Source organism: Micropterus dolomieu, linkage group LG23 (genome assembly GCF_021292245.1).
Source record: "Micropterus dolomieu isolate WLL.071019.BEF.003 ecotype Adirondacks linkage group LG23, ASM2129224v1, whole genome shotgun sequence".
Lineage (NCBI taxonomy): Eukaryota > Metazoa > Chordata > Actinopteri > Centrarchiformes > Centrarchidae > Micropterus > Micropterus dolomieu.
Window position 1 is genome coordinate 25,905,148 of NC_060172.1, and position 8,151 is coordinate 25,913,298.

Sequence of the window (8,151 nt, forward strand, 5' to 3'; positions counted from 1 at the left end):
TCCTGAGAAGGGTCTACGTGCGTAGCTACGCCGTAAGCTACGCACGTAGCCAGGCATTTATACTTGTGCGTCTGTGTATCCGTCAATCTGCAATTACACTCCCAAACGCCAGTAGCGCTACAGCGTCCACTGTATTGACTTTTGCCAGCCGAGCAGGCTAACTTCCGGTTTAGCCCTCCACTAACGTGAATGGGGGTAAAATTGTAAACATGCGGCTGGTATAGCCTTTTCAAATGTTATCGACCGAATGGATGACATTCTGATACTGAAACGAGTCATTTAGCTCGGATTGTGACGGTCAAATATATTGATCCACCGTGTTACAGCCACCGTTTTGGCCGCTAGTAAAAGTTACTTCAAAGCACGGGCATTTCCTGTCGGCTCGGAGGAATTGCGAGGCTACCCAATCACAGAGACCAATCACAGAGCTTACGGTCCGAGTCGACTCGACGTGTAGTTACATTTTTGAGGAGGAGCAGTGTATACAGCGATCCTGTGTCGAGGATGGCAGTTCCCTTCGATGATCCAATATTTAGGGGCACTCTCAACTGACAAGGAAGCTGGTTACCAGTTGGGAAAGGAGTATAATGTCCAGAAGTGGTGAGAGCACTAAGCGTAGCCTATTGCAGCTCGACTGCGCTGCTAGCCTTTGATGCTAACTTCCGAGTTAATTCCGAGTTGCTGCATCAGACATGGGGGTAAGAACAGAGAAAAGATCCTTCAGCAGTTCAGTATGATGGTGTTTTAGTCTCCAACCAAGGGATGCATTGAATTGTGCTTGTAGATATTCTAACTGCTTATCCACATGTCTGACCACCTCTTTTTGTTGCTCCTGAAATGTATTTGTTAGTGCTTTAGTTACTTGTTCCGTATGACTGGTGATTTCTTTCCCCATTTTTTGTAGCTGCTGTTGAATCCCACAGTCAAAATTTATTTCCTCTGGAGGTGGAGATGACAGGCTGAGATCCCCCAATACTGTTGTCCGTGCCGGCAGCCTTTTGGGAAATTAAGGGATGAGCATGCTCAGCAAATTCAGTGAGGTCCATGTCCAAAAGTGAGTATGTTGTGGCAGGCCCAGGATTTCAAAGTGGTGACTCTCTTTTCATTTCACACCACAAGGATTCTGAGTTGTAAGCCATTTTTATTTTCCTTTGTTCTGTTTGTTCCAGAAATAAAGTTTGTTTTATTTAATATTTATTTAACTGTAACTTTGTCATTCAATGCTGTTTTCCATTTGGATGTCCCATTTGTCTTTTCAGTTTTATTATTTTTTTTAAATTTTAAATTTTTTTTAATCCAGGGGTGCTAGTCAGGTCTCTCTCCAGACATTTGATTTTTAGGTTTACTGCACAAATGTCACAAAGGACGCACATATAAAATGTATACCCTCGCATTGAATTATAAAACAGTTTTCTAAGAAAAACCAGCACTCAAAAGTTCAGTTCACAACAAAATTTTGTATTTCATCAACCATCAAAGAAAAGCAAATCTCAAAATAACACAATGCAATCAACTTAAAATGCACATCAAGCCAGTCCAGTTTAACTGAACTAGCAACTTAAATTCAGTCCATCACAAAGTAGGCCTACCAACATAAATTCAGTCCATCACAAAGCAGCACAGAAAAAACAAAGAAAACTGGCCAGCGCAGGAAGTTTTGTTGAACTTAAGACCGGAGACAATAGGTACTGGACGGCTGTGATTATTGTACTCAGCGGTGGTACAGAGGTGGAGTAGTTTGTGGCCGGTACAGTGAATAAATGCAATTGTTGATGACTCCAACGGTTTCAAGGGATTAACTACCTCAGTTTTACCGCTTCATCTAACAAAGAACGTGTTGCTCCGCCCAGAGCCGGTGTTCTGTCGATTTATGCTACCTATCAAGATGTGCTACTTAGAGGTTCTGCACATGCGCACGACCCACAAGCGTGGTCTGTTTCCACACCCATAAATCTGCGCAACCTTGCTGTTGGGCATGCCGTCGAGATAGTGGCTGATCATTAAAGAAAATTATTTGTCTATCAGAATACGCCAACCCTGATATCTTAAATAAAGATGGCATAATATAGTATTTTAACATGATCCCCATCTCCTTACAGTACACATGGAGTGAATAGTGGTGCAATATAAAATGATTCTGTAGTGGGAGCATTATTTGATTGGATATTAATCTATCAGAAAACACTACCCCTGAAATGATGTTATAATATAATAAAAAAACAGACAATGTCATAATACTGTGAGAGTTATAACTTTACCAGCTAAGTGACCCAGGAAAGAATATCCCTCTCAGCTCCCCAGGACAAGTACCTCGCCCTCCAGACCCATCCTTTCAGTTTGACACAAAACCCCCTAAATGGTCCGAAGTCAAGCAGGTAGTAGACAAGGAAAGGTCTGCATCAGCTCCAGGACCAAATATAGAAAAACCATCTGTAGTCACAGTCCTCTTTTAAATTAATTTAACTATCAAGATGTACAGTGGAGGACAGAGCTGTAACCTTACAACTTAATGTCGATCTTTTCTTCTGGAGACTTTCACCGTCACTTTCTGCCGCTCTCTCCCTCACATTCGCTCATCATTTGAAGAACGGGGAGAGGGAGACAGTCATGCATTGAGTGTTACTGGTGCTTACTGATAATCATTAACAAGTGTGAAATTTTAATAGCGGCGCTCATTCATTAAGCAGCGACAGTAGGTTTCAAATAATGTGCTAGAGACTGGTTTTAAGCCCCAAGATCTGTTTTTCCCATCCAAGAACCGATAAGGTGTAACTTCCCCATAGCTGAAGAATAAATCCGTTTTATATCTGTGGAACAATCCGAAAGAGACTTGTGGCAATAACACGAAAGCTGCCTGTTAGTCTTTGTAGTCGTAATACAGCGAATTATATTTGGACCGATTTGGACTAGCGACACAAAGAACTACACCACGGGAGGAAAAAAACAAACACTCTTGAGCTTTGGGGGGGCATTTCAATGAGCATTAGAGGTCGCATTACATGGATGTTGGAAAATACCCATTTAAAATGATTTAACACCTAGAATATAAACTCTAGGTAATTTTAAATGGGTAATTATTTTCCAACGTCCATGTAACGCTACCTCTAATGCTCACTGAATTCAAGACATTTTAAAGGCCTTTTTAAGACCCCGCTGAAACCCTGCAGGACCTCTACTTGACAGGTGCTGTTATCACAGCTGCTCCTTTAATCTGGAGGTCTCAGAGTGTTTCATTGTCCAAGTGACAGAAAGTGACGGTGAATCTCAGGAGAAAATTATTCTGGAAGTAAAAGCACAGTGTCTGTGTGTCAGGTATTAAAAGCTTCAGCTTCTCCAGACCAACAAAAGTCTGTTCCCAAACGGCTGGAGAAAAGAAGCAGGTTAAACATCTCCCCTTCAGACTGGAAGCTGAGCAGGAAGCTAACAGAACATCTTTTAGTTCAATTAATAGAAAGTAACGAGCAGCTGTATTTTATTCCAGCCGACCTGTCCAGCTGAGAAAAGGTGTTCAGCTCCGTCCTGAACATCCATATTTCTGTCACACATAGTGACTTATGTTAGAGAGAATGCAGGTTTGAGGCTTCACTTTTCAAACCTGGAGGTTCCTGCTTGGTGAAGACACAAAGCTGCTTCCTGGTTTCACAAATCAAAACATATTAAAATATTTCCGTGTGGTTTTGAAACGGACCAATCCAAGAACGAGACACAGATTCAGGTTGTCTTCACACAGGTGGAGGTGGGGCTACGTACCGAGGCGCTCCTGAGCCGCTCCTTTCCGGGAGCGAGGCGAGGAGGCCAGAGCCTTACGGCAGGACTTAGGAGGCTTTGTCTGGGAGTCTTCGTACTCCTGCAGGAGGAGGAAGTGATATCATCAGCTGCCGCAGTGATGTCACCCGTCAGTGTGTGAGTGCGTGCGTGTCCTCGTCACCGCTGGCCTGAACGTGCAGCAGAGCCTGAAGGATCGGGGTCTGAGTGAAGAATGGCAGATACAGACACAATCAATCAGCTATCCGTTATCAATACCTCCAGAAATGATCAGTATCTCAGTATATTGTCCTGCTTTTTTTGTCCAATCACATGTCTGCGTTTGGTACAAACAGTAACTGCAATAGTTTAAAGACCCGACCAGAATCTCGGTGACAACTTAGTTGGTTAACTTATATGTCGGCTAACATGCTAATCAGTTTAGCTAGTGGTAAGTAGGGATGAGGATCGAGACCCGGTTCCACAATTTCTCAAAAGCCGAAAATCAAAAAGGTCCGAGCTTATCAATACTACTATCGAGAGTGGTGGGTCCTATAATGTAATGTTATGTGTTGAGCATGCTGAGACGTGATGGATAAGGTAATGTTGGGACAGGGCTGGGACTGTTTATCATGAGGCTGCAGCCTCAGCTGCCCCCGCCGCGCCCAACAGTACACAGAAGCCGTTGCAATTGTTACCACCCATAGAGCGCTTGTCTGCCTGTCTGTTGAGTTCTGAGGAGCGCAGAGCGACCCCGCGGATCCAAGCTGTCTGAAAAAGCCTTTACCTATAAACCCCGTCACAACCATTGAGGGGGAAATGAATTTATAATGTGCCAAGACCTTTAACATAACAACCCCATACAAAGCAGTCTCTTCCGACTTTTTAAATATATCCATAACAGCAGCAAGGAGTAGGCTATGGTTTTTACAAAACGTATAGGCCTAAAAATTCGATGCCACTGGCTGAGATAAAAAAAAAGCAAGCAGGCTTAATCTCTACTTTTACAACAATATTCAGTCTTTTTATAAAATGTTGCTAAACCTAACGCCACTCTCTCCACATGAGTCCAAGCATCACTGGTAGCAGCAGCCAGAGTTTATTTCTATAAGTTTCAGTTGCTGTGCTGCTTCGGCAGATGCTTAAATGAATTCAATCTAGAACTGTTTGCGGTTGTTTCGCTGGTCGCACAAAGTTTACAACGGACAATGTTCTTTGCATCTTAGACTGACACAATAATGGCGGCAGCTACTTACAGCTGTGGAAAGACCTCTCTCCCTTGTTCTCCATTTAGCTAACAGCTAACAGCTGACTTAAACAACGTATGGTCCAGTGCCATGACGTTCAGTAGCGCAGAAACGCAGCGTTACTTGAAATAGTAACTGTAACAATATAACTGTTTTGGAAATAGTAATCCTTTACACTACTTTTTACTGTGAAAAGTAATGTTATTACTGCCCAACATGTTACACAACACTGATGCGCGAGAGCGACTGGGATACATACTGGCAAGTGTGGAATTGGGCATCTGAACGCAAACATCCTCGTTGCTACTCTGAAAGGAGATAAAGTGGAAACACATCAGCCTGTGGATGCTCAAATCCTCTCCATTTCACTCGGGCAGGTAAAGGTGTGTGTGAGTGAGTGCAGGGAGAAGTCCAGGCAAGTGTAAGACAGGTACATTTAGAAATAATAAAAAAATAATGGGAATCTGTGGGGATTAAAACATGCTTTCACAGGGGGTAAAATGTAACAATTTTCCAATAAAGAAATATGCTATTCCAAATAATTATGAAACATTGTTATTACAACTGAACAACAAGTAGAGTAAGATTTTGAATAAACTACACCCAAAAGCTAAGCTTGCTAAACAAGTTTAGCTAGTCTACATACAGTAATGAGCATACTTATTGGTTGTAGAGCAGTGGATAAGACACATGCCTTTGGTGTGAGAGACCTGCGTTCAATTTCAACAGTGACACATCCATCAACGTGTCCCTGAGCAAGACACTTTACTCCTAGTTGTTCCTGAGGTGTGCCACCTTTAACATATGTAGCAATTGTAAGTCGCTTTGGAGAAAAGCATGAGTTAAATGACTAAATTAAATTATACAAGTGGAATACACTCCACCTGGTTCACTTTACTGGCCCCACTGCCCTTTCAGTGCTAAGGTCTACTGACTTTGCTTTGTGTGTATGAGTCAGATGTTACAGCATTATATTGAACTAACTTACACCAAAACTTAAGAAGCAGAGATAAAACAACCAGTAATGTTGCAGCTTATCAATACCAACATTACAGTCTTTAATAATTTAGCCCTGGGGCTCATTTAATACCCATCAATAAAAGAAACATAACTGTTTGTCAAGACCACCACCTATAGCAATGTTTTTTTAACTTAACATTACTGAGACAAGACTGTCAATTTTACATTTACTCATTTGGTAGAGGCTTTTATCCAAAGCAACTTACATTGCAGGAACAACATACAACAAAGCAAGATTAATTTAAATAGCTAACATGACTGCCAAATACACTTTTGAAAGGTCTGTGAAAGTAAATCAGTATGGTAACACTACTTACTCCTAAATAAGAAGTTACTTATTCATGCGACACTAATTTGCCACGTCCTTGTAGGGATGCCTGCAAATTGTTTGGCAGGGATATCCACAGTACATCAAGCTAAAGTTAGCTTGTTTAATGTTAACGTTAGCCAACTCCTCACATGTGGACTATGACATTTTAACTGATATGGAAGATTCCAAATATTAACAAAATAACTAATAACAAAAGTACTCTTCCACGACGACAATATTAACATTACCTCTTGCCAACATGGTCTAGTTTGATATTAACAAGTAACGTTAAGTTACTTAGCTTCTCAATTTAATGGTACATTTAAGCTAGCCATCAGTCACCTTAGCGCTTCGGAATTCTGTTTAAAGAAAGCGTGTTACAGGTGTCGTGCCCAATGATGTTCGAGCTTCATACCTCAAATAATTATTGGCGCCAAATGATGGTAAAATATGAAGGGGGCGTGGCGTGAGCGAGGGCTCTAGGGATCTAGGCTGAATTCAGTGGGTAAAACATAGGGCCTTTCTCAATCTGTGTTCTTGTCTGTGCTTGTGTTTTTGTGAAACGTCATCTTTCGTGGCCCAAGTACTGTCCCAATACACAAGTTTGCATTTTGGCCAGAACGGTTAAAAATCCCAGAAAATGTTCTTGACACGGCCATTTTACCGAGGATGCATCGGCTGGTAACTTGTGTGAACTTGAAGACAGAGATATCCCAGCATTCATTTCGGCATTCAAGGGAGGGGCTGAAAGAAGCTGAGAGAGAGGCCAACAACAGAACGTTTTGTACTATTTTCGTACGTTATTTGATCACTAAATCCACTTCTGAGAAGGTTTGAGGCGAGAAATCAACTGTGTAGACGTTAAATATTGGCAGTTTTACTAAAAATGATGGCGAATCTAAAATGTGCTCAAACATTTTCGGAGTTGTGACGCTCCGCAACCGTCATCGGGGGTACCTAGCGAACCAGCCCGCGGGGGGAAGCTAACGAGCTGGCTGGCCAGATCAGCTCACAGAGCCCTCAGACACGCAGACCACTGCAGCTAACACAGCAGAGTCCAGAAACAACAGCAGAGTAAAGACCCACAGCTGTTGTTATTCTGTCATTACATTCTGAGCAATTTTGTAAGATTTTAATTTAAATCAAGAGAAATCTTGATGATGTACAGAAAATCTGGTCTTGTGAAACTTCGGAAAAAATTATCAGAAATAGGATGAAAGGGACTGTTTTTTCTTTATTATTATTAATATTAATATTATTATATTAAACATTACATTGCTAGTGTACAGTAGAGTTGTGGTCACAGTATTTGCTTTTTATTTGCTTTTATTTTATATACATTTTTTATGTATCTTGGTAAGTTAAAACCTACAATAAGCTCTCTGAGCTTTTTGTTTTGGGGATAAAGCCTTGCTGTTAATAATAATTAGAGCAATGCAGGCGCCCTCTGTGCTGGGGGTATTGCACAATACCAGCAACAATGCATCGTCTCAAACATTGCATTCTTCCAAGAACGACTAGCAAGAACGTTCTCCCCAAGAACACAAGTCCATTCTTTGCATTCTTGGTTTTGAGAAACACCACAGATTTTTAATCACGGCTGTGCTTACAAATGTGTTGCAGCTGATTGGTAAACACCTCTGACAAGCCCACCAAATGGGGAAGCCTTTCAATGTTGATTGAAAAACTGTCAATTAATAGTGATGGGCAAAGCGAGGCTTTGTGAAACATTGTCTGAAGCAATTGTGCCGGAATTGTGTCGAGGCTTCGACACACTTCGACACCCGTCTCCACGGTGACACCTACTGGTCACTTTTGATATCGACACAT

General features: G+C 41.7%; 1 long non-coding RNA gene across 1 annotated transcript; it reads left to right on the top strand.

The window, feature by feature from the left end:
• The first annotated feature begins 221 nt into the window (after positions 1-221).
• Positions 222-1,191, top strand: LOC123963964. The gene is made up of 2 exons (XR_006823298.1): positions 222-698; positions 905-1,191. It is a non-coding gene; the product is annotated as an uncharacterized LOC123963964 (long non-coding RNA).
• The last annotated feature ends 6,960 nt before the right edge of the window (positions 1,192-8,151 follow it).